General features: G+C 44.1%; 1 protein-coding gene across 3 annotated transcripts in view; it reads left to right on the top strand.

Annotated features, from left to right (window-relative positions):
* The window catches only part of KCMF1 (potassium channel modulatory factor 1), an 89,992-nt gene that overhangs the window by 1,603 nt on the left and 61,100 nt on the right, over positions 1-27,289 (top strand). The gene's annotated exons all lie outside the window — the stretch shown is intronic.

Raw genomic sequence — 27,289 nt, 5'->3', positions numbered from 1 at the left:
TAATTGCAACGTTGAGATTGACTCAAAGAATATTCTGTGTTTAGTGGTTCTGTTCTGTATTTTAAAAGTTACAAAACTAATAGGAAATATATTTTCTTCACAAAGCATTTATTGAGTACTTGCTGTGTTTAAGTGTTGGACGTTTTGAAATAATGAAGTACCTAGCCTCATTGAAAGGAGCAGAGAAGTAGGAAGCTATGCCTATTTTTCCCACTATTTCTGTTTAATGGAAATGCATCCTTATCTCTGTAATTTAAAAAAGTCGTAATTAAAGTTATAATCAAATTTTAATTTGGGATATTAAAGTTTGTCTTAAACTATACTCTACATTGACCACCTTCAAGACAAAACAAAAGTTAGCAATGGTTGCAGGCTCTCTTACTCTTAAAAACTGGGAGAGTTAAAATTACAGAATCACTGCCATGGAAGAAGAGTGTTTCAGATCCATTCTCCTTGCTCTAAGCAAGCATCCAGATAGTTCCAGATGGAGCATTCTAATTGAACAGTGTCCTGGGAAGAAAATTCCTTCACCCCCAGTGCTCTGTTAGAGTAATTAAAATATAGTTGGAACATTCTTGAATGTAACCTACATTCTGTAATTTAAGCCCATTTCTCCATATTTGGTCCTGTGCAAAGGTGTGTGGTTATGAAACTTAATTACCTTTTAGTTACTTGAATGTTACTGAACCTCTGCACACTAGTAGCACACCTTTCCTAGGAGCTTACATTAATGTCAGCAAATTGAACTTGCCTATTGAAAAAGGAACGTACCTAAATAATCTGTTGAAGACTTACAGTACAATATTTGACAATGATTATCTTTCAGGGGTCTAGTTTATGGCCTAAGACAGGAATAACAGCCTCATGAATTACATTTAATTCATTAGATACGTTATGGAATATTAGTTCAGACTGCCATTATTGTCATCAGTAAGACTTCGACCTGTTAGCACATACAGGGTTTGGCATCCTTGCTGCTATCAGTTCTTTTCTTTTTTCTCTCTTTTGGGTCAACGAATCCCATTTCTTTCAGCATTTCTTTTCTTTTTCTTTCTTTTTTTTTTTTTGAGATGGAGTCTCGTTGTGTTACCCAGGTTGGAATGGAATGGCGCTATCTCCCATCACTGAAACCTCTGCCCCCCAGGTTCAAGTGATTCTCCTGCCTCAGCCTCTGGAGTGGGTGGGATTACAGGTGCCCAACACCACGCCCAGCTAATTTTTATATTTTTTGTAGAAACAGAGTTTCACCATTTTGGTCAGGCTGGTCTCGAACTCCTGACCTCAGGTGATCCACCCGCCTCAGCTCCCGAAGTGCTGGGATTATAGGCTTGAGCCACCACACCTGGCCTCAGTATTTATTTAGTGGTATAATATTTGTGCTCTCAGTCATCTGTCCCCCTCTAAATTCTCTGTAGTCCTTGTTTCCTTTCAGTAGTGTGACCACGAACTGGATGTAATAGTCGGGTAAAAGGTTTGAACATGCCTATCATGTACTTGCATGGTGCTTCCTGTTCAGAGCCTTATGTGTGCAAGTTATATGTTACTTTGTCTTTGTTCCCACCCTAATGAATTACACTAAATTTTATTATTTCATTAATGTAACTTTGGACGACACAGTCCCAAGATGGACACTTGACAAGCTTGAAGGCTCAACCCTGTGAAGCAGTGGGCTGGCTGTTTCTCAGAAAGGCAATGCAACCAGGAGTGTAGAGAAATGCTCTAGTCCAGGGGTCAGCATGCTGCTTCTCTAAGGGGCCAGGTGGCAAACATTGCAGGCTTAGCAAGCTGTAATAGCGCTAAAGCAGCTATAGACAACATGTAATTGAATGAGCATGGCTATGTTCCAATTAAAACTTTATTTATGGACACTGACATTTGAATTTCATATAATTTTCATGTGTCATGAAATATGATTTGTTATTTGACACCCCCCACCCCCACCATTCAAAAATACAAATAATCATTCTTAACTTTCGGGCTGTATAAAAAGTAGTGGTTGGATTTGGCCTTAGGGCTATAGTTTGCCTTACCTCTGCCCTAGACTGGCGCTTTAGAGCATTGATGGAGCTTGAACTGTCAGAAGTCTAGAAAGGGCCCAGTCGGCTTGCTATTCCATCATTTTCTTTGGGTGACGGGAAGTGAGTTCACAGACTGAACCGTCTCCTCTGTACCTCAGTTTTCAGCAGCACCATGTGAATTGGAATGGAAGTAATTGTTCCTCAGGAGTGGGCAGCAGGCTCCCCACCTTCCATACCCTTAGTGGAGATGGCGGTACTCTACATTTTTTCTGTTTGCCCGTTATTACTTTTCTGGTGAGAATTCCAGGGCCACTTTAACTCACTTTGTGGTGTTCTTCTCATGTTAACCTTTTTTTAGAGATTAGCACACAGTCACTTTACGTTCACCCTACCAACGCTGTCTAGTTCCACAGTGAGCCCAATCATTTTTTACGTTGATGTGGTTTATTTTTTTATTTTTTATTTTTTTGGAGACAAAGTTTCGCGCGTTACCCAGGCTGGAGTGCAATGGCGTGATCTTGGCTTACCGCAACCTACGCCTCCTGGGTTTAAGCAGTTCTCCTGCCTCAGCCTCCCAAGTAGCTGGGACTACAGGTGTGTACCGCCATGCCCAGCTAATTTTTGTATTTTTAGTAGATACGGGGTTTTGCTGTGCTGACCAGGATGGTCTCGATCTCTTGACCTCGTGATCCACCTGCCTCAGCCTCCCAAAGTGCTGGGATTATAGGCATGAGCCACTGCGCCCGGCCATGTTGATGTATTTTTTTAAAAGTCTTACTATCATACTTTCAAATACATTTAAAATGTAAATATTCAGAGCTTAAAATCTACTTTTAAAACTTTCCAAATAAAAAAAGCAACTTAACAGATTACTCAGTGCTTATTAGCTAAAATGAAACTATGAGTGTTCTTACATAGATTAGAGCCTTATTGATTACCTGGATCTAGGTACACGTGTCGCCTTAAGTCATTCGGTCTTTCAGTTACTACTGTGTGTAAGGCAGTTTGCTAGGTTCCAAGGAATGTGAGGATAAGTGAATGACGTAGCTATTTACCTTAAGTCTGGCGAGGAATATGCATCTTTTACATAGCTTCCATAGTGTAGTGTGAAACATGCCTTAAGGAAGGGGTAAACATTGATGACAAAGTAATTGCCAACTTTTTTCTTACTAATTTTGTCAAATTTCAGAGAGGGACTCTACTGTGATGCTAGGACTTTTCTCTTGGGTGCCTTCTTAACTCTTTCTGAGACACTTTTGATTTTAGATAAAATTGTTGGAGATTTCAAGCTGGTTGCAGTGGTAGTCCCAGCTACTTGGGAGGCTGACAGACCCTATCTCTTAAAAAAAAAAATTGTTTGAGATTTCTTTTTTATTTTTTGAGATGGAGTTTTAGTCTTGCTGCCCAGGCTGGAGTGCAGTGTCATGATCTTGGCTCACTGCAACCTCTGCCTACTGGGTTCAAGCAATTCTTTGCCTCAGCCTCCCAAGTGGCTGGTATTACAGACGTTCACCACCATGCCCAGCTATTTTTTGTATTTTTAGTAGAGACGAGGTTTCACCATGTCGGCCAGGCTTGTCTTGAACTCCTGATCTCATTCCACCCAACCCAGCCTCCCAAAATGCTGGGATTACAGGCATGAGCCACCGTGCCTGGCCCTAATTTTGTATTTTTAGTACAGACAGGATTTCTCCATGTTGGTCAGGCTGGTCTTGAACTCCTGACCTCAGGTGATCTGCTGGCCTTGGTCTCCCAAAGGCTGGGATTACAGGTGTGAGCCACCTCTACTGAAATGTCAAGTATGAGTCCTTATTATCTTTATCCGATTTATAATTTTCCTAGCTTTTTGAAGATCTTCACATGTAAAAATGATAGTGCATAAATGAGCAGGTGGTCATATTGTTTTGCTATTCTCAGAAGCATCTGATACAATTTTTTTGTTTTGGTTTGGTTTTGGTTTTTTTTTTTTTTTTGAGACAGAGTCTTGCTCTGTCGCCCAAGCTGGAGTGCAGTGGCATGATCTCGCCTCACTGCAACCTCCGCCCCCTGGGTTCAAGCGATTCTTCTGCCTCAGCCTCCTGAGTAGTTAGGACTACAGGCACGTGTCACCATGCCTGGCCAATTTTTTGTATTTTTAGTAGAGACCAGGTTTCACCATGGTAGCCAGGATGGTCTCCATCTCCTGACCTCGTGATCTGCCCGCCTTGTCCTCCCAAACTGCTGGGATTACAATTGTGAGCCACTGCACCTGGCCTATTTATTTTTAAAATGTAAAATACTACCTAGGCTGTTAATCTAGTTAGTCCCAACTTTTTTTTTTTGATTGGCAAAAATTGTATATATTTATCATGTATAACATGATGTTTTGAAATATGTATACATTGCAGGATAGCGGCTCCAACTTTTTGAAAGTTGTACTACTCTTAGTAGATTTTAATTCTCTGTCTCTTTCTTTTTTTTTTTGAGACAGAGTCTCTGTTGCCCAGGCTAAAGTAGAGTACAGTGATGGGATCTTGGCTCTCTGCAACTTCCACCTCCCAGGCTTAAGTAATCTTCCCATCTCAGCTTCCCAGAGTGTTGGGATTACAGGCATGAGCCACCACTCCTGGCTTTAATTTTCTCTTCTCAAAAATGGTATCTGCCACTGAAACATACATATAGACAAAAATAATTTGGTTTCAGAATTTGGGGACTGCAAAGCCAAGGTTGATAATTAGCATGTGATTTTAATATGGTGCCTTTTGCTTCCCTGTAGAAATGTAAATTGACTCCCACTGATAAGATCCTTACTGTTGGGTCTTCTTTTTTTTTTTTTTTTTTTTTTTGAGAGGAGTTTCACTCTTGTTACCCAGGCTGGAGTGCAATGGCGCGATCTCGGCTCACTGCAACCTCCGCCTCCTGGGTTCAGGCAATTCTCCTGCCTCAACCTCCTGAGTAGCTGGGATTACATGCACGCGCCACCACGCCCAGCTAATTTTTTGTATTTTTAGTAGAGATGAGGTTTCACCATGTTGACCAGGATGGTCTCGATTTCTTGACCTCGTGATGTACCCGCCTCGGCCTCCCAAAGTGCTGGGATTGCAGGCTTGAGCCACCGCGCCCGGCCTGGGTCTTCTTACAATTTATTTTACTTTAACTGTAATCTGTTAAAAGATTATGACATTCTCAAGACTTTTTTTTTTTTTTGAGACGGAGTTTCGCTCTTGTTACCCAGGCTGGAGTGCAATGGCGCGATCTCGGCTCACCGCAACCTCCGCCTCCTGGGTTCAGGCAATTCTCCTGCCTCAGCCTCCGTAGTAGCTGGGATTACAGGCACGCGCCACCATGCCCAGCTAATTTTTTGCACCTTTAGTAGAGACGGGGTTTCACCATGTTGACCAGGATGGTCTCGATCTCTTGACCTCGTGATCCACCCGCCTCGGCCTCCCAAAGTGCTGGGATTACAGGCTTGAGCCACCGCGCCCGGCTCTCAAGACTTTTTCAGTTGGTTTTTTGTTTGTTTGTTTGTTTGTTTTTTGAGACGGAGTTTCGCTCTTGTTACCCAGGCTGGAGTGCAATGGCGCGATCTCGGCTCACCGCAACCTCCGCCTCCTGGGTTCAGGCAATTCTCCTGCCTCAGCCTCCTGAGTAGCTGGGATTATAGGCACGCGCCACCATGCCCAGCTAATTTTTTGTATTTTTAGTAGAGACGGGGTTTCACCATGTTGACCAGGTTGGTCTCGATCTCTCGACCTTGTGATCCACCCGCCTCGGCCTCCCAAAGTGCTGGCATTACAGGCTTGAGCCACCGCGCCCGGCCTTTTTTTTTTTTTTTTTGAGACGGAGTTTCGCTCTTGTTACCCAGGCTGGAGTGCAATGGCACGATCTCGGCTTACCGCAACCTCCGCCTCCTGGGTTCAGGCAATTCTCCTGCCTCAGCCTCCTGAGTAGCTGGGATTATAGGCATGCGCCACCATGCCCAGCTAATTTTTTGTATTTTTAGTAGAGACGGGGTTTCACCATGTTGACCGGGATGATCTCGATCTCTTGACCTCGTGATCCACCCGCCTCGGCCTCCCAAAGTGCTGGGATTACAGGCTTGAGCCACTGTGCCTGGCCGGTTTTTTGTTTTTGAGGCAGGCTCTGCACTAGCACAGCCCGCTGCAGCGTTGACCTCCCAGGCTCAAACAGTCCTCCCACCTCAGCCTCCATAGTGGATGGGAGGGACCTCCGCAGTAGGTGTGCACCACACCCAGCTAATCTTTTTTCTTTTTTTGTAGAGACAGGATCTTCCTGTGTTACCCAGGCTGGTCTCAAACTCCTGGGCTCAAGCGATTCTCCCACCTCAGCTCCTTAGAGTGCTGAGATTATAGGTGTGAGCCATCATGCCCAGCAACTTTTTCAGTTTCAGTAAATTGTAAATTATGTTTACCTTGACTTTCAATAGAGAATAGATAAGAATGTAAATTTATTGGAAAACATTTTAATTTCTGAGGTCTTTGATTTCATTATTGCAAATAAAGTTCATTTTGAAGCTGATTTTCCCAAATTTTTTACATTGAAGTTTAAGTTAAAATGTAGTAAAACATAATGTTCTTGTTTCAAATTGGGAACTTAATTTGGGAGAGATTCCTTTTAGTCTGAGGATTTTAAGATGTATTAGCAGCAATCCTGTAAGATGGTAACTTTTTCACAGTAGCAGCTTATGAAATTTATGATGTGAAATGACCAAACAGATCCCTTCATATTAAGCTTTGCAACCTTTTTAAAGAAATCCATGCATTTATGAGTCATAACTTGCTTTTCAAAACATCAGCTTTATGCTGTCTACCGTACATCTTTGCCTAGGTTTTTTGTTTTTGGGGTTTTTTTGAGACAGGGTCTCACTCTGTCATCCAGGCTGCAGTGTAGTGGCGTGATCTCGGCTCACTTCACCCTCTGCTTCCCAGGTTCAAGCGATTCTGTTTGTTTTAAGATGGAGTTTTGCTCTTGTTGGCCAGGCTGGAGTGCAGTGGCACAGTCTCGGCTTACTGCAACCTCCACTTCCTGGGTTCAAGTGATTCTCCTGCCTCAGCCTCCCAAGCAGCTGGGACCACAGGAATGCAGCACTGTGTTTGGCTAATTTTTGAATTTTTAGTAGAGACAGCATTTCTTCATGTTGGTCAGGCTGGTCTCAAACTCACAACTTCAGGTGATCCGCCTGCCTCAGTCTCCCAAAGTGCTGGGATTATGGGCATGAGCCACTGTGACGAGCCTTTTTTTTTTTTTTTAAACTAAAAGTTTGAAAAGTTTTTAGTGAAGGCTAAGGTATCATTGAATTATCCTAGAAATAACTTTTTTAAAATCACTTTATAAATATTGCTGTGGGGCTACTTTCATGAATATGGATTCAAAGGAAGCATTCCCTACACTGCATATTCATAAAAGTTAAAAGTAGAGGTCTGGAGCGGTGGCTCATGCTTGTAATCCCAGCACTTTGGAAGGCCGAGGTAGGTGGATCACAAAGTCAGGAGTTCGAAACCAGCCTGGCTGACATATTGAAACCCATCTCTACTAAAAATACAAAAAATTAGCTGGAGGGGATGGCAGGCACCTGTAATCCCAGCTGCTGAGAAGGCTGAAGCAAGAAAATTGCTTGAACCTGGGAGGCAGAGGTTGCAGTGAGCTGAGATCACGCCATTGCATTCCAGCCCGGGCAACAGTGTGAGACTTCGTCTCAGAAAAAAAAAAAAGTTAAAACTAGAATACTATTCCTAGTAAAAGTCTTTGTTTATAGAAGATTATTTTTTTAATTAATTTTAGTGTTCTAAGGACCATGATTTTCATTTCCTTAAAATGACAAGGTATTTTTTTTCAGTCATTGAAATTATTCATTAAAATTGAGGAAAGAACTCGTTAAGCAGTATACAGATCAGAGCATCTTAAAATGTGGTGATTTTTGTATGTTAGCCATGTCTTGATTTATGTGAAAGATCTGGGATAAGGCAGACAGTTTCCTAAGGGAACGTATTACCTAGATTACATGGGAAGTGAGGAGTCAGGAAAAGACAGGCTGTTCTTGGGTTGGTAAGGACCAGTGGCCAGGTGGGTATTGGTAGAGGAAAGACAGGCAAGGTGGGTATGAGGCTTAGAAATGGCTCAGAAAACCAGCTCTCATGCCTGATGGAATGTCTTGAGAGCTGGATACCAGGACGTGAAAACTCTGCCCAGTGAGATGAACAAGAGATAAATTGCCTTGTTTGGCACCCTCCACCCTGCCCTCTCTGCCACCTCCCTAGTGGTCCTCTTGGTATTTGTTAATCATAGTAACTGCCTGTAAAATTGTTTTTAGTTGTTGGCCTTCTGAGTTGTAGAATTATGAGTCCACCCAATGCATATATACAGTCAGTTAGCCTCATCTCTTCTTCTTCTTTTGTCTTGAGGCAGGGTCTCATTCTGTCTCTCAGGCTGGAGTATAGTGACAAACAGAGATTACTGCAGCCTCAACCTCTGGGCTTAAGTGATCCTCTTGCCTCAGCCTCCCAAGTACAGGCATGTGCCACCACACCTGGATAATTTTTAAAACTTTTGTAGAGATAGGGTCTCATTGTGTCATCCAGGCTGGTCTTGAACTTCTGGGCTTAAGTGATCCTTCTGCCTCAGCTTCACAAAGTGCTGGAATTACAGGTGTGAAGCACCACACCCAGCCCAGTCTTACGTCTTCTGTGGCCACCAATGCCAGCCAGCAGTCCATCAAACTTTGCCAATGGCCACAGGGGTATTGGTGAGGAAAATGGATTTTTTTTCTCTCTTTTGTTGGTACTCAGTGCCAGTTTTATATCAACTTTTTCTATAGTAAGAGGATTTTCATTAGGAGAGTCACTTCTTAGAGTACTAAATTGATGAGTTTATTCGACTGTAATTTGTTATTTGGTTATGACATTTATTGTTCATTTAAGACTCTGTCATCCTCCCTACTCAGCAAAGTAAAGAGACCCTCCAGTAGCACCCCTGCCTTATTCTCCAGGCTTTTCTTTTTTTAGACAGAGTCTCGCCCTATAAGCCAGGCTGGAGTTCAGTACTGGGATCTCAGCTCACTGCAACCTCCACCTCCTGGGTTCAAGTGATTCTCCTGCCTCACCCTCCTGAGTAGCTGGGATTACAGGCGCCTGCTTTCACACCTGGCTAATTTTTTTTTTTTTTTTTTTTGAGTTGAAATTTCTCTCTTTGTGCCGAGGCTGGAGTGCAGTGACACGATCTCAGCTCACTGCAACCTCTGCCTCCAGGGTTCAAGTGATTTTTCTGCCTTAGCCTCCTGGGAATACAGGCACCTGCCACCACGCCTGGCTAATTTTTTTTTTTTTTTTGAGACGGAGTTTCACTCTTGTTACCCAGGCTGGAGTGCAATGGCGCGATCTCGGCTCACCGCAACCTCCGCCTCCTGGGTTCAGGCAATTCTCCTGCCTCAGCCTCCTGAGTAGCTGGGATTATAGGCACGCGCCACCATGCCCAGCTAATCTTTTTTTGTATTTTTAGTAGAGACAGGGTTTCACCATGTTGACCAGGTTGGTCTCGATCTCTCGACCTTGTGATCCACCCACCTCGGCCTCCCAAAGTGCTGGGATTACAGGCTTGAGCCACCGCGCCCGGCCTGCCTGGCTAATTTTTGTATTTTTAGTAGAGATGGAGTTTCACTGTGTTAGCCAGGCTAGTCTTGAACTCCTAACCTCAGGTTATCCATCCACCTCAAGCTCACAGAGTGCTAGAATTACAGGCGTGAGCCACCATGCCCAGCCCAATTTTTATATTTTTTTAGTAGAGACAGAGTTTTCACCGTGTTGGCCAGGCTGGTCTCAAATCTCTGACCTCAACTGATCCACCTGCCTCAGCCTCCCAGTGTGCTGGGATTACAGGTGTGACACACACGCCACCATGCCTGGTGATTCCTCATAGATTCGTAATTATCTTTTTTTTTTTTTTTTTTTGAGACGGAGTTTCGCTCTTGTTGCCCAGGCTGGAGTGCAATGGCGCGATATCGGCTCACCGCAACCTCCGCCTCCTGGGTTCAGGCAATTCTCCTGCCTCAGCCTCCTGAGTAGCTGGGATTACAGGCACGTGCCACCATGCCCAGCTAATTTTTTGTATTTTTAGTAGAGACAGGGTTTCACCCTGTTGACCAGGATGGTCTCGATCTCTTGACCTCGTGATCCACCCGCCTCGGCCTCCCAAAGTGCTGGGATTACAGGCTTGAGCCACCGCGCCCGGCCTCGTAATTATCTTTTGATACCTAGAAGAGAGCTAAAGGGATTTCACATTCATTTTTTTTTTTTTTTTTTGAGACGGAGTTTCGCTCTTGTTACCCAGGCTGGAGTGCAATGGCGCGATCTCGGCTCACCGCAACCTCCGCCTCCTGGGTTCAGGCAATTCTCCTGCCTCAGCCTCCTGAGTAGCTGGGATTACAGGCACGTGCCACCATGCCCAGCTAGTTTTTTGTATTTTTAGTAGAGACGGGGTTTCACCATGTTGACCAGAATGGTCTCGATCTCTCGACCTCGTGATCCACCCGCCTCGGCCTCCCAAAGTGCTGGGATTACAGGCTTGAGCCACCGCGCCCGGCCTCACATTCATTTTTTGTGTTTTCAGTGAAGTTTTTCGAATTACGGGTTTTTGTGAATGGGTAGATAACTAACAGCTGTTGGGATGAATAGCTGGACCCTGCTATTGTTGGTCCACCAGTATTCTCCTTTGGCGTCTTCTGTGGTTGTAGAGGTTTGGCAGTGTGAGCAGAGAAGTTTTCTAAATTAGGAGTTGAGGATGTTGAAGTAGAGCAGGCAGGGATTATATAAAGCAGTTACAGATGTGTTCCTTCTTTTCTATAATAATGAAATATATGCTGGGAATTGAGGATAGTTAGATGATGAATGGGAACCCAGGTAGTTTTCGTATTCAGAGATCTTTTTTTTGAGACAGAGTTTCGCTCTTATTACCCAGGCTGGAGTGCAATGGCGCGATCTCGGCTCACCGCAACCTCCGCCTCCTGGGTTCAGGCAATTCTCCTGCCTCAGCCTCCTGAGTAGCTGGTATTACAGGCACGCGCCACCATGCCCAGCTAATTTTTTTTTTTTTTTTTTTTTTGAGACGGAGTTTCGCTCTTGTTACCCAGGCTGGAGTGCAATGGCGCGATCTCGGCTCACCGCAACCTCCGCCTCCTGGGTTCAGGCAATTCTCCTGCCTCAGCCTCCTGAGTAGCTTGGATTACAGGCATATGCCACCATGCCCAGCTACTTTTTTGTATTTTTAGTAGAGACAGGGTTTCACCATGTTGACCAGGATGGTCTTGATCTCTTGACCTTGTGATCCACCCGCCTCAGCCTCCCAAAGTGCTGGGATTACAGGCTTGAGCCACCGCGCCCGGCCATATTTCTTTGTTATTCTAAGCTCTGGGATACATGTGCAGAGCATACAAGTTTGTTACGTAGGTATACATGTGCCATGGTGGTTTGCTGCACCCGTCAACCCGTCATCTACATTAGGTATTTCTCCTAATGCTATCCCTCCCCTAGCCTCCCCACCCCCAGCAGGTCCTGGTGTGTGCCGTTCCCCTCTCTGTGTCTATGTGTTCTCCTTGTACAACTCCTATTTATAAGAACATGTGGGCCGGGCGCGGTGGCTCAAGCCTGTAATCCCAGCACTTTGGGAGGCCGAGGCGGGTGGATCACAAGGTCGAGAGATCAAGACCATTCTGGTCAACATGGTGAAACCCCGTCTCTACTGAAAATACAAAAAATTAGCTGGGCATGGTGGCACGTGCCTGTAATTCCAGCTACTCAGGAGGCTGAGGCAGGAGAATTGCTTGAACCCAGGAGGTGGAGGTTGTGGTGAGCCGAGATCGCGCCATTGCACTCCAGCCTGGGTAACAAGAGTGAAACTCCGTCTCAAAAAAAAAAAAAAAAAAAAAAAAAAGAACATGTGGTATTTGGTTTTGTGTTCCTGTGTTAGTTTGCTGAGAATGATGGTTTGCAGCTTTATCCATGTCCCTGCAAATGATATGAACTCATCATTTTTTATGGCTGCATCTAGATCATTTTTTTTCTTTTTTCTTTTTTTTTTTTTAAGATGGGGTTTCAAACGGCCGGAGCGGTGGCTCAAGCCTGTAATCCCAGCACTTTCGGAGGCCGAGGCGGGTGGATCACGAGGTCAAGAGATCGAGACCAACGTGGTCAACATGGTGAAACCCCATCTCTACTAAAAATACAAAAAATTAGCTGGGCATGGTGGCGCGTGCCTGTAATCCCAGCTACTCAGGAGGCTGAGGCAGGAGAATTGCCTGAACCCAGGAGGCGGAGGTTGCAGTGAGCCGATATCGCACCATTGCACTCCAGCCTGGGTAACAAGAGTGAAACTCTGTCTCAAAAAAAAAATAAAAAATAAAAAAAAAATAAAAAAAGATGGGGTTTCACCATGATGGCCAGGCTGGTCTTGAACTCCTGACCTCAGGTGATCCACACACCTCCGCCTCCCAGAGTGCTAGGATTACAGGTGTGAGCCACCACGCCCGGTGCATCTAGATCATATTCTATAAGCCTTTAAAAAGCCACCCAATGGCTGGGCGCGGTGGCTCAAGCCTGTAATCCCAGCACTTTGGGAGGCCGAAGCGGGTGGATCGTGAGGTCGAGAGATCGAGACCATCCTGGTCAACGTGGTGAAACCCCATCTCTACTAAAAATACAAAAAATTAGCTGGGCATGGTGGCGTGTGCCTGTAATCCCAGCTACTCAGGAGGCTGAGGCAGGAGAATTGCCTGAACCCAGGAGGCGGAGGTTGCAGTGAGCCAAGATCGTGTCATTGCACTCCAGCCTGGGTAACAGGAGTGACACTCTGTCTCAAAAAAAAAAAGCCACCCAATGGAAGAGATAGCAAATCTACTTGCAGAATTAGGGTAGACCATTGCTTATCCAATAGAAATCTAATGTAAGCCACATACATACTCTTACATTCCCTGGTAGCCACATTTTAAATAAAGAAGGTGAAATTAGTAGTTAAACAACAACCCAGTATATCCAAAATACTATTTTAACATGTAACTGACATAAGAATTGTTTGTGATATTTTTACATTTCTTTCTTACAAAGTCTTATTTATTTATTTTTTTAAGAGACAGGGTTTCACTTTGTTGCCCAGGCTGGAGTGTGGGAGTGTGATCGTACCTCACTGCAGCCTCAATCTTCCAGCCTCAAGCGATTCTCCCACCTCAACCTCCTGAGTAGATAGGACTACAGACTTTTTTTTTTTTTTTTTTTTTTTTGAGAGAGTCTTGCTCTGTCGCTGGGCTGGAGTATAATGGCATGATCTCTACTCACTGCAACCTCCACTCAGGGTTCAAGTGATTACCCTGCCTCAGCCTCCCAAGTAGCTGGGAGTACAGGCGCAAAATGTATTTTAGTAGAGACGGGGTTTCACTATGTTGGCCAGGATGGTCTCGATCTCCTGACCTTGTGATCTACCTGCGTCGGCCTCCCAAAGTGCTGGGATTACAGGTGTGAGCCACCGCGCCCAGCAAACTTTTGTATCCTCAGCCATATACAATACAAAAAATAAAACTTCTGTATTTTTTATAGAGATGGAGTCATCCTGTGTTGCCCAGGCAAGTCCTGACTGAGCTCCTGGCCTCAAGCAGTCCTCCAGCCTTGGGCTCCTAAAGTGCTGGGATTACAAGAGTGAGTCCCTATGCCCACCAAAGTCTTAAATCTTCAGTTTTACATTCAGCATATTTTAATTCAAGTGCTAAATTTTCATTGAAAAATGGCTGAGCTGAAAAACATAATCAGTTTTATGCATTAAGGATCTGCTAGGCTTTTGCTTACCACCCTGTGTAAAGCAGCTCATACTCTGGCTGGCCATGGCTCATGCTTGTAATTCCAGCCCTTTGGGAGGCCGAGGCAGGAGGATTATTTGAGTCCAGGAGTTTGAGACGAACCTGGGCAACATGGTAAGACTCCATCAGGCCGGGCGCAGTGGCTCAAGCCTATAATCCCAGCACTTTGGGAGGCTGAGGCGGGTGAATCACAAGGTCAAGAGATTGAGACCATCCTGGTCAACAAGGTGAAACCCCATCTCTACTAAAAATACAAAAAGTAAGCTGGGCATGGTGGTGCGTGCCTGTACTCCCAGCTACTCAGGAGGCTGAGACAGGAGAATTGCCTGAACCCAGGAGGCGGAGGTTGTGGTGAGCTGAGATCGCGCCATTACACTCCAGCCTGGGTAAAAGAGCGAAACTCCATCTCAAAAAAAAAAAAAAGACTGCATTTTCACAAAATAAGTAAATAATAGAAGTTTCTTTTAAAAATTAGGTAAATAAAGTAGCCCACACTCTATGTGTTTTTTTTTTTTTTTGTTTTTTTTTGTTTTTTTTTTTTAAGAGATGGGGTCTTGCTGTGTTGCCCAGGCTGGTCTCAGACTCCTGAGCTCAAGCAGTCTTCTCACCTCAGCCTCCCAAAGTGCTAGGATAACAGATGTCAGCCACCACACTAGGGTGTGGATTTCTGCTTCAATTTCTCTCCTAAGAATCTAGATTTTCCGTTTCTTTTTCACCTTAAAAATATTTTTTAGCGCCGGGCGCGGTGGCTCAAGCCTGTAATCCCAGCACTTTGGGAGGCCGAGGCGGGTGGATCACGAGGTCGAGAGATCGAGACCATCCTGGTCAACATGGTGAAACCCCGTCTCTACTAAAAGTGCAAAAAATTAGCTGGGCATGGTGGCGCGTGCCTGTAATCCCAGCTACTCAGGAGGCTGAGGCAGGAGAATTGCCTGAGCCCAGGAGGCGGAGGTTGCGGTGAGCCGAGATCGCGCCATTGCACTCCAGCCTGGGTAACAAGGGCGAAACTCCGTCTCAAAAAAAAAAAAATAAAAATAAAAAAATAAAAAAATAAAAAAAAAATATTTTTTAACGTATGTTAGCAACGTACAGATTGTGGGCTACTTTATTTACTTTTTTTTTCTTTAAGAAACTTCTAGGCCAGGCGTGGTGGCTCAAGCTTGTAATCCCAGCACTTTGGGAGGCCGAGGCGGGTGGATCACAAGGTCGAGAGATCGAGACCATCCTGATCAACAAGATGAAACCCCGTCTCTACTAAAAATACAAAAAATTAGCTGGGCATGGTGGCATGTGCCTGTAATCCCAGCTACTCAGGAGGCTGAGGCAGGAGAATTGCCTGAACCCAGGAGGTGGAGGTTGCGGTGAGCCGAGATCGTGCCATTGCACTCCAGCCTGGGTAACAAGAGTGAAACTCCGTCTCAAAAAAAAAATAAAATAAAATAAAGAAACTTCTATTATTTATTTATTTTGTGAAGATGGGGTCTCACTATGTTGCCCAGGTTGGCCTTGAACTCTTGGGCTCAAACAGTCCTTTGCCTCAGTCTCTGAAAGTGCTGGGATTACAAGTATGAGCCACCATGGCCGGCCAGAGAATGGGCTACTTTAGATGGGGTGGTCAGGAAATGTCTAACTGAAGATGAACATTTAAGGAAAACTCTCAGTTAAATGAGAAATCTTTAAAGGAGAAAAAATTGGTCTGAGGATACAGCAAATGTAGAGGTCCTGAAATTGGAATGTTCGTGGAGCACCACAGAGGCCTTGTGGTGGGTGGAAAGGGGTAGGAAATGAAGTTGGCATAGTGGGAGCCAGATCTGGCACACTCTTGCATTGTAGTCCGTGTTGAGCACTGTTGAACTGTGAATGCTTTGAGAAATGCATTATGGAGGCCCTACTTCTATAGAAAGGTCTTTTTGACTAAATAAATGGCAGAGGGTGGAAAGTTGAATATTCGTTGTGTGTCCCAAACATCTCTAAGAACATTTGTTTACAAACTTTCCACCACATTTACCATTCTTTTAAGCTTTATCTTTCTTGACCCCTGTTACTCTGTTTAGCTGATGTTTCCTGGAGGGTGTGGTGTTTGGCGGAACATGAATCTTCCTATTTGAATGTAAAACCCTTGGGTCTAGAAACGGTCATCTACATTAGCAGCTTTCAAAGTTTTAAAAAAATATAACACATGCTGAGAAATATATTTTATATTCTGATCCAGTAGTCACATACATATGTAATGAAGCAAGAGTAGTGCAAAATAATACCGTTACTTTGAAACATATACCATTTTATTCTGCTTCTTAAAAACGGAAATACTAGTTGTGACCTTCTTGATTGATTTCACATTCTGTTCATGGAGTGGGATCTACTATCGAAAAACACAGGCCTTGGCTGTCTAACCTAAAACTTTGAGTCCTTATGTGCAAGGTATTATGATAGGTACTGTAAGGCATATAGAAAACTCCTCCTGAAGTATGTGGTATGACTGAAGCAGTAGGGTCTAAGTATTTAAAATAAAATAGCCCTTGTATGAGTGGGGCAGTTAAAAGTGTCAACTCATTTACTACAAGTTGTGTAGTGTTGCCAGTGGAATGAGGTGTTATTTGGGTGTCAGAGAAAGGATCTCCTTAGGGTGGCATTTAAACTTAAGACTTGAAGAAATACTGTATTTTTATAGGATGAGTTGGGGGAAGGGGATCTGCCAACTGAGAGGATGTAGGAGGTAAAGTGCATAGCTAAGAAAACATACAGTGTGTTGGAGAGAGGCAGGTGGGACAACAGTGAGGAGATTGGAGTTTCTGGAACAGGAGACTCCCATATGTTAGCAGTGGGAGTGAGGTATATTAGAAAGGTTGATTGACTTACCTAAGGTTTCGACGGGGAGTGGGACAGGGACTCATTTGTTTGGGCTTCCAGTTCAATGCTAGTAGTCTGTTTTCTCATCTGTGAAAGAAGGACACTAATGCCTGTTTAGCTACTCTCTAAGGCTTTTGTCAAGATGAAATGCCAATGCATGTCAGAAGGTTTTCTTTTTTTTTTTTTTTTTTTTTTTTTTTTTTTCAGATGAGTTACTTTATTTTTCCAGTATGTAAATTATTCATGTTCAAATGGGGATAGTAATAGAACCAACCTCATGGTGGTATTATAGAGATTAAGTTTAGGTATTATAGAGATTAAGATTAGCTTAAGGTCTGGTACATAATCACTTGATATTAGTTAGTAATTGTTATTATTATTATTATTATTTTTTTTTTTATTTTTATTTTTATTTATTTATTTTTTTTTTTTTTTATTGCATTTTAGGTTTTGGGGTACATGTGATGAACATGCAAGATTGTTGCATAGGTACACACATGGCAGTGTGCTTTGCTGCCTTCCGTCCCCTCACCTGTATCTGTCATTTCTCCCCATGCTATCTCTTCCCACCTCCCCACCCCCCACCCCTCCCCCATTTGTCAGAAGGTTTTCTAAGCTAGATAAAGCATTGCATAAATGTAAAGTGATCGTATTTTTTATCATGGTAATAAGATAAGAAATGGTGGTGGGAGCAAGGTCGATAAGTGAAGGATTTTGATTGCCACATGAAGGACAGTCTTGTCCTTTTCCCATACAGATTGTGGGATGGAGGAAGGAGTAGTGCATTCAAAGTTTTAAGCACAGAAAGGGAACAAGGAAAAGTAGTATCATTTAAGAAGAATAGTATGGGGTGTGTGTGTGTGTGTGTGTGTGTGAGAGAGAGAGAGAGAGAGAGAGAGAGAGAGAGAGATTGGTGCCTGTGCCTGTGGCAGGGAGACCCGTAGAGCTTTTTGCTGGAACGAGCTTGAGCTTGAAATAAAAAGGACCTGAATTAGTCAATGGTCATAGGAACAGAAAGAAAAAAGATGCCTTAAGATAAAGGCTCATTGTTGAGAGAGCAAGGAATAAAGCATAAATTGCAGGACAGTCAGCCAGAGTGCCAGAAGAATTGCACGTTTTTCTAGTAAATTGGGAAGCTAGGAGTGGAGAGACAGGAAGAAGAATCGTTTTCAGCTTTTGATACTTTGAATTTAAGGTGATAGTAGGCCACCAGATAGAAATCAGAAGTGGGAAATACTAATATAGCAGATATTCAGGGGTTCGGGGGCAAGAAATTGGGGCTAAAGATAAGAATTTCGTAGCCTTGCTGGATACGGTGGCTCATGCCTGTAATCCCAGCACTTCGGGAGGACGAGGCGGGCAGATCATCAGGTCAAGATAACAAAGACCATCCTGGCCAACATAGTGAAACCCGTCTCTAGTAAAAATGCAAAAATCAGCTGGGTGTGGTGGTGCACCTGTAACCCCAGCTACTTGGGAGGCAGAGCCAGGAGAATTGCTTGAACCCAGGAGGCAGAGGTTGTAGTGAACCGAGATCGCCCCAATGCACTCCAGCTTGGCAACAGAGCGAGATTCTGTCCCCCCGCCCCCCCCCCCAAAAAAAATTCATAGTCTTCTACATTGAAGCTTGAGGATAAGCTAGATTTCTAAGGAAGAAAGCGTAGAGAAGGGAGACATAGGTTCATATTTAGAAGCAAGAGACAGAGGAGTCAGGGTCAGTGAAGTCAGAACGCTGAGAGGAGGACCCTTGTGTATTGACTTGGAAGCCATCTTCTGTAGTATAATAGCACTTGTCATAGGAGTGTTGACTGACTTGTTCGTTTCCTTTAAATATAAGCTTCTTGGGAATGGGGGTGGGAAGTAGAGTAGATGAAGAGGCAGGAAGGGGAGAAAATAATATTAACGAAGCATCTGCTATATTAATATTTATTGAATGCTCACTGTGTGCCAGGCACTGTTGTAAACATTTCCTTTTTTTTTGAGACGGAGTTTTGCTCTTGTTACCCAGGCTGGAGTGCAATTGCGTGATCTCGGCCCACGGCAACCTCCGCCTCCTGGGTTCAGGCAATTCTCCTGTCTCAGCCTCCTGAGTAGCTGGGATTACAGGCACGTGCCACCATGCCCAGCTAATTTTTTGTATTTTTTAGTAAAGACGGGGTTTCACCATGTTGACCAGGATGGTCTCGATTTCTTGACCTTGTGATCCACCCACCTCAGCCTCCCAAAGTGCTGGGATTACAGGCTTGAGCCACCACGCCCGGCCTGTTGTAAGCGTTTCACATGTACCAACTCATTTAATTCTCTTAACAGTCCTAAGAGATATGTACCATTATCTCAGTTTTATAGATTGGGAAATTAACACACTGAGAAGTTAAGTACCTTGCTCGAGATGACTCAATGTTTGATAGAGCTGGAATTCAAACCCAGGTCTGAGTTCTTAACATTAAACTCTGTACCAAGAACTTTCAGACTGGTTCCTATGGCAGATACCTCAGTTTAAAGGCTTATTAAAATTTCAGATATACCCAGCAAGGCATATGTTATTCCATTTTACAAATTAGGAAATTGAGTTTCAGAGAGATTAGGTTATTCGTTGTAGGTCCTGTAGGTAGTAAGAGATAAAGCCAGGACTTTTTTTTTTTTTTTTTTTTTTTGAAACCGAGTCTTGCTCCGTTGCCGAGGCTGGATTGCAGTAACGCAATCTTGACTCACTGCAACCTCCACCTCCCGGTTCAAGTGATTCTCCTGCCTCAGCCTCCCGAGTAGCTAGGACTGCAGGCATGCACCACCACTCCCAGCTAATTTTTTGTATTTTAGTAAAGATGGGGTTTTACCATGTTGGCTAGGATGATCTCGATCTCCTGACCTTGTTATCTGCCTGCCTTGGCCTGCCAAAGTGCTAGAATTACAGACGTGAGCCACTGTGTCTGGCTAAAGCCAGGATTTTTACTCAAGCTCTATCAGAGACCAAAGCCCATGTTCATTAATATTTATTTACTTTTTTTTAAAATTTATTTTATTGCATTTTAGGTTTTGGGGTACATGTGAAAGGAATATTATGCAGCCATCAAAAATGATGAGTTCGTGTCCTTTGTAGGGACGTGGATGAACCTGGAAACCATCATTCTCAGCAAACTGACACAAGAGCAGAAAATCAAACACCGCATATATATTTACTTTTTGAGATGGAGTTTCATTCACTCTTGTTGCCCAGGCTGGAGTGCAATAGCTCAATCTTGGCTCACCGCAACTTCTGCCTTCTGAGTTCAAGTGATTCTCCTGCCTTAGCCTCCCAAGTAGCTGGGATTACAGGCATGTACCACCATGCCCAGCTAATATTTGTGTATTTTTAGTAGAGACAGGATTTCTCCACGTTGGTCAGGCTGGTCTCAAACTCAGACCTCAGGTGATCCACTTGCCTTGGCCTCCCAAAGTTCTGGGATTGCAGATGGGAACCACCATGCCCAGCCTGGTCATTCATATTTAGTTGAGAAGCCATCTGACTTTTTCTTTGAAGGACCAGATAGCAAATGTGGCTTTGTGTGCCAATGGTCTTGATTGCAGTTACTCTACTCTGCTGTTTTAGTATGAAAGCAGCCATAAGACTATGCGTAAACAGATGAATATGGCTATTATGATCTAGTAAATCTTTGTGGGCACTGAAATTTGAATTTCATATAATTTTCAGGCAACACCAAATATTATTCTAGGTCCCCCCTGCCTCATCATTTAAAAATGTAAAAACTATAGCAGGTTGTACAAACCAGATGGGGGACTAGATATGTCCATGGGCCATAGTATGCTGACCTCTGCTTTAATCCATTCTTCTAATAAATATGTATTGAATCTTTACTCTGTGGAAATGTACTGGGCACTGGTAACATAAAAGCAAAGAGAGTTTCCGTTCTCTGAGACAGGTGATTGTAATATAGGGTAGTAAGAACTGTAATAAATTTATATTTACCAGATATAGTGGCCAAACAGGTACAGAGGCACCATACTTTGATGGTGAATTTATGAAGGCATCTCATAAAAGAATGATTGTTGATGGATTGCCAGGCTTATGGTGTAGGGGACGGCATAGGTAGCATTGCTGAGGCAGAAAGGGGGAGGGACAAATGCCAGGAGATGAGCTTTGTCAAGAGGGTAGGGTGATGAGGAGTGAGTTTTTAGGAAATTTTAAGCCAGGGAGTAACATCTGATTTTTGTGCTCTAAAAGATAGCTCTCTGGAGCATAAATTTGCAGGGAGGAAGGCATAGGAGGGAGATGGTTTCGTTACCACAAGAAAATATAATTGCTGTAGTTGTAGAGGTAAGAGGCATATCTGTCTGGTGATTGATTAGACATAAGAATTGTGGGAGAATGAAAAGCCTAAGAAAACTCAGGTTTTTGACTTGATTAATTGGGCATTGCCATTCATCATAATGCATATAGGGGACAGAGAAGCATGCTTTGAGGGTGGGTGCAGGAAACAGGGAAGAAGGGACTTTGGTTTTTGGCATGTTGGGTTTGAGGTGCCTGAGGGCCATCAGGAAGAGATGTCTACGGGGATTTTAACATGTGAATATGAGGTCTAGGCTAAAAGGAGTCCCTGAGTAATTGCTCAGGGATGGTGATAACATGGATTGTGAAGATGAGGAGACTGAATTGAACATTGAAGGAGCAGGAAACTGAACAGCCTGGAGAATAGGACCAGGTGAGAGTATTGGTATAGAAACTTAAGAAAATGATTTTCCTGAAGAAGAATATGGTCAGTAGCACTACAGAAAGGTCAAGAAGATGAGGAATGCCATATTCATTGGCTTGAGCCATTGGAGTACGGAAGGTTGTGGAACTTAATGAGCAGTTTCAAAGGAGTGGGCTGGAACCCAGATTGCAATATGTTAAGTTCTGACTGAATATGAGAAATTGAGGACACTACCCAAAGGTTTGGCTGTGAAGGGAAGGAGAGATGGCAACAGCTGGAGGTATCTCTAGCACCTAGTGCATATTTTGGCACATAATAGAGACTGGGAAAATTCATTCATTCGACAAATACTGTGCCAGAAGCTATTACTGAAGCTCGGGATAGAGTAATGAAAGATAAGAAGAACAGCTTCTCACCGTGAAGCTTACATTTTAGTGGAGAATGGGAGTTGGGGAGTAGAGTAGAAATGAAACATAATTTTGGAAGGTGATAAATATTCTGAAGAAAAGAAAGCAGAGTGAGAGAATAAGGATTGCATAACCTGTCCGTGTGCAGTATCTTATGCCTGTAATCTTAATACTTTGGGAGGCCAAGGTGGGAGGATTGCTTAAGCCCAGAGTTTGAGACCAGCCTGGATACCCTGTCTCTATTTTAGTTAAAAAAAAAAAAAAATTGCATAACCATGTAAGTCAGATGAGTGGTCTGTGTGGCTGTTTTAAAAAGGGTGGTCAGGGAAGGCCTTTTGAGGAGGTGATATTGGAGCAGAGACTTCATTAAATATGAAAACCCTGAGTTGGAACACTGTAGGTTGGTTGTGGAACAACAGGGTGGTTGGAGCTGCTAGGCAAATAAGAGGAGTAGAGAAGATGAGGTAGGGGTAAGCTGGGTCCAGGTTATACGGGACATTTTAGGCCATGGTGAGAAATTTGATTTTGATAACTTTTTTTTTCTGTTACCCACGCTGGATTTCAGTGGCGCGATCTTGGCTCACTGCAACCGCTGCCTCCCAGGGTTCAAGTGATTCTTCTGCCTCAGCCTCCTGAGTAACTGGGACTACAGGGGTATGTGACTATGCCCAGCTGATTTTTGTGTTTCTAGTAGAAACAAGGTTTCACTTTGTTGGCCAGGCTGGTTTTGAACTCCTGACCTCAGGTGATCCACTCACCCCAGCCTCCCAAAGTGCTGGGATTACAGGCATGAACCACTGTACCTGGCCAAACTTAGGTCTTTTTTGACCAGGCTTTTAAACTGGTATATCAGAGCGTCACCACAGACAGTATCTTTCAGCTGGGTTCAGTGGTTCACACCTGTAATCCCAGCACTTTGGGAGGCCAAGGCAGGCAGGTCCCTTGTCCCCAGGTGTTCAAGACTAGGCTGAACAACATGATGAAACCCATCTCTACAAAAAATACAAAACAATTAGCCAGGCATGATGGCACATGCCTGTTGTCCCAGCTATTTGGGAGGCTGAGACGAAAGGATCACCTGAGCCCAGGAGATCGAGGCAGCGGTGAGCCATGATTGTGACACTGCACTGTAGCCCAGGCAATAGAGTGAGACCCTGTCTCAAAAAAAAAGGGGGGGGGGAAGGAAAAAAACCGAAAGAAACCAAAGACAATATCTTTGCTTCGTTAGGGAGTATCAGACAAGACTGTCATTGTCCTCATGGACATAATAGATGTGTTGGATGATAATATAAGAGGAGCTCATCACAGATTGAGTAGTTTACAAGAGTGTTAATCCACAGATAGTGTCAACCTGGAATAAAGAGACACTGAGATGATTCTCTGTCACTTGTTTCTGTTGGGGGCTAATTTGTTTGATATGGACTGAGATTAAGACATAGTTGATATGCTACCTTAATCTATTACCTAGCTTCTCCCATCAACATTTTATCTTTTTTTTTTTTTTTTTTTTCAATTCTCTACTCCCCCCTCTCTCTCTCTCTCTCTTTTTTTTTTTTTTTTTTTGAGATTGAGTGTTATTCTTGTTCCCCAGGCTGGAGTGGAATGTCACCATCTTGGCTCACTGCAGCCTCTGCCTCCCGGGTTCAAGCGAAGTGATTCTCCTGCCTCAGCCTTCTGAGTAGCTGGGATTACAGGCACATGCCTCCATGTCCGGCTATTTTTTTGTATTTTTAGTAGAGACAAGGCTTCACCACATTGGCCAGGCTAGTCTCAAACTCCTGACCTCAAGTGATCCGCCTGCCTTGGCCTCCCAAAGTGCTAGGATTACAGGCATGAGCCACCGCACCTAGCCTATCCCCCATTTTTGAGTTTGAACATTTTTTTTTTAAAGATGGGGTTTCACCATGATGGCCAGGCTGGTCTTAACCTCCTGACCTCAGGTGATCCACCCACCTCGGCCTCCCAAAGTGCTGGGATTACAGGCGTGAGTCAGCACGCCCAGCCCGAGTTTGAACATTTTTTTTTTTTTTTTTGAGACAGAGTTTCACTCTTGTTACCCAGGCTGGAATGCAATGGCACGATCTTGGCTCACTGCAACCTCCGCCTCCTGGGTTCAGGCAATTCTCCTGCCTCAGCCTCCTGAGTAGCTGAGATTAGAGGCACGCGCCACCATGCCCAGCTAATTTTTTGTATTTTTAGTAGAGACGGGGTTTCACCGTGTTGAACAGGATGGTCTCCATCTCCTGACCTCGTGATCCACCCGCCTCAGCCTCCCAAAGTGCTGGGATTACAGGCTTGAGCCACTGCGCCCGGCTAGAGTTTGAACATTTTTAAGCAGATTTCAGACCTGCATATCCTTTTACTCAGAAATATTTCTGTTATTTATTTGTAACTACTGGATAATGATGTACTACACACGCACACACGTGTGTGTATAAGAAATCTCAATATTATCAAACCTCATTAAATTAACAATACTTTAATATTTAATAGTCAGTTCATGTTCAGTTTTCTCATTTGTCATACATGTCTTTTTAGGTTTTTTTTTTTTTTTTTTTTTTTTTGAGACAGAGTTTCACTCTCTCACCCAGGCTGGAGTGCAATGGCACAATCTCGGCTCACTGCAACCTCCACCTCCCAGGTTCAAGTGATTCTCCTGCCTCAGCCTCCTGAGTAGCTAGGATTACAGGCGCGTGCCACCACGCCCAGCTAATTTTTGTGTTTTTAGTAGAGACGGGGTTTCAACATTTTGGCCAGGCTGGTCTCGAACTCCTGACCTTGTGATCCACCCGCCTCGGCCTCCCAAAGTGCTGGGATTACAGGCATGAGCCACTGCGCCCGGCCGTCTTTTTAGGTTTTTAAAATCAGGATCCAAATAAAATCCACATGTTACATTTGGTTATATCCTTTAAAATGTCTATTAATTTATAATAGCCTTTCTTTTGAAAATCCTGCTTATTTGTTGAAAAAACTGGATCATTCCTTTGATAGTATTTCACAAATTTTGGATTGCATTTTCATAATATTTTAATATATTACTTCCATCACCTATATTTCTTTTAAGTGGTACTTAGTTCTAGAGTCTTTTTTTTTTTTTTTGAGACGGAGTTTCGCTCTTGTTACCGAGGCTGGAGTGCAATGGCGCGATCTCGGCTCACCGCAACCTCCGCCTCCTGGGTTCAGGTGATTCTCCTGCCTCAGCCTCCTGAGTAGCTGGGATTACAGGCACGCGCCACCACGCCCAGCTAATTTTTTGTACTTTTAGTAGAGATGGGGTTTCACCTTGTTGACCAGGATGGTCTCGATCTCCCGACCTTGTGATCCACCCGCCTCGGCCTCCCAAAGTGCTGGGATTACAGGCTTGAGCCACCGCGCCCGGCTAGAGTCTTTTTTAAAATTTAAATTTTATTTTTTTCTTGGTGTGATAGGTATGTTCAGAGTTTCAGGATATCAGTTCTAGAGTCTTGATTCAGGTTTTTGTCTTTGGTAAGAATATTTCATAGGTGCTGAATATGTTTTTATAAAACTATTAGTGTTGGCCGGGCGCGGTGGCTCAAGCCTGTAATCCCAGCACTTTGGGAGGCCGAGGCAGGTGGATCACAAGGTCAAGAGATCAAGATCATCCCGGTCAACATAGTGAAACCCTGTCTCTACTAAAAATACAAAAAATTAGCTGGGCATGGTGGCACGTGCCTGTAATCCCAGCTACTCAGGAGGCTGAGGCAGGAGAATTGCCTGAACCCAGGAGGCGGAGGTTGCGGTGAGCCGAGATCGCGCCATTGCACTCCAGCCTGGGTAACAAGAGCGAAACTCTGTCTCAAAAAAAAAAAAAAAAAATTAATGTTACACTTTTTTTTTTTTTTGAGATGGAGTCTCACTCTGTCACCCAGGTTGGAGTGCAGTGGTGCGGTCTCGGCTCACCGCAACCTCTGTCTCCCGGGTTCAAGCAATTCTCTTGCCTCAGCCTCCTGAGTTGCTGGGATTACAGGTACCCACCACCACGCCCAGCTAATTTTTGTATTCTCAGTAGAGACAGAGTTTTATCATGTTGGCCAGGCTGGTCTCGAACTCCTCAGCCCATGATCCACTCAAAGTGCTGGGATTACAGGTGTGAGCCACCACGCTTGGCCTTTACTTCTTATTAAATTATACTGACAGGCTTACACTATCTGGTTGTCTCAGTGGGTTCACATGTCAGGCTTTCCAGACATTGACACTGATGTGAGCTGCATGGATCTATTCTTTTTTTTTTTTTTGAGATGGAGTTTCGCTCTTGTTACCCAGGGTGGAGTGCAATGGCACGATCTCGGCTAACCACAAGCTCCGCCTTCTGGGTTGAGGCAATTCTCCTGCCTCAGCCTCCTGAGTAGCTGGGATTACAGGCACACGCCACCATGCCCAGCTAATTTTTTTGTACTTTTAGTAGAGATGGGGTTTCACCATGTTGACCGGGATGGTCTTGATCTCTTGACCTCGTGATCCACCCGCCTCGGCCTCCCAAAGTGCTGGGATTACAGGTTTGAGCTACCGCGCCCGGCCTGGATCTATTCTTTTTTTTTTTTTTTTTTTTTTTTTTTTTGAGACGGAGTTTTGCTCTTGTTACCCAGGCTGAAGTGCAATGGCGTGATCTCGGCTCGCTGCAACCTCCACCTCCTGGGTTCAGGCAATTCTCCTGCCTCAGCCTCCTGAGTAGCTGGGATTACAGGCACACGCCACCATGCCCAGCTAATTTTTTTGTACTTTTAGTAGAGATGGGGTTTCACCATGTTGACCGGGATGGTCTCGATCTCTTGACCTCATGATCTACCCGCCTCGGCCTCCCAAAGTGCTGGGATTACAGGCGTGAGCCACCGTGCCCAGCTGGATCTGTTCTTAATAGCGATTGCAAGAGGTTGACTTTCCAGTTTTATCATTTCTATTTCTGTGATTATTCATTAGAATTTTTCTATAAGGAACTCTTGACTGAGCACAGTGGCTCATACCTGTAATCCCAACATTGGGAGGCTACGGTGGGAAGATCACTTGAGGCCAGGAGTTCAATACCAGCATAAGCAATATAGTGAGACCCTATCTCTTCTAAAAATATATGTTTAAAAAGAACTCTTGTTCACATACTTTAAAGCAGGTGTCCCCAAACTTTTTACACAGGGGGCCAATTCACTGTCCCTCAGACCGTTGGAGGGCCGCCACATACTGTGCCCCTCTCACTGACCACCAATGAAAGGGCTTCCTGAAGTGTGGGGGTGGTGGGGGAGATAAATGACCTCAGGGGGTGGCATGCGGCCCCCGGGCCCGGCCCGGCCGTAGTTTGGGGACGCCTGCTTTAAAGAAATCACTAGAATGCTGAAATGTAAAGGAAAATTGAAAATGCTACACGATAAGATAGTATGCCTTTTAAGATGCAGATGCTCAGGAAGTTATTTGAAGAAGTCAGATACTCTTTAAATGTGATGGCTTCAAATCCAATGCATAACAGACATGTTGTGTTGAAGT

The sequence above is a fragment of the Saimiri boliviensis genome, chromosome 1 (assembly GCF_048565385.1).
Source record: "Saimiri boliviensis isolate mSaiBol1 chromosome 1, mSaiBol1.pri, whole genome shotgun sequence".
NCBI classification, from domain to species: Eukaryota; Metazoa; Chordata; class Mammalia; order Primates; family Cebidae; genus Saimiri; species Saimiri boliviensis.
The sequence above is the reverse complement of the archived record's forward strand: the minus strand, read 5'-3'. Positions and strand labels throughout refer to the sequence as shown.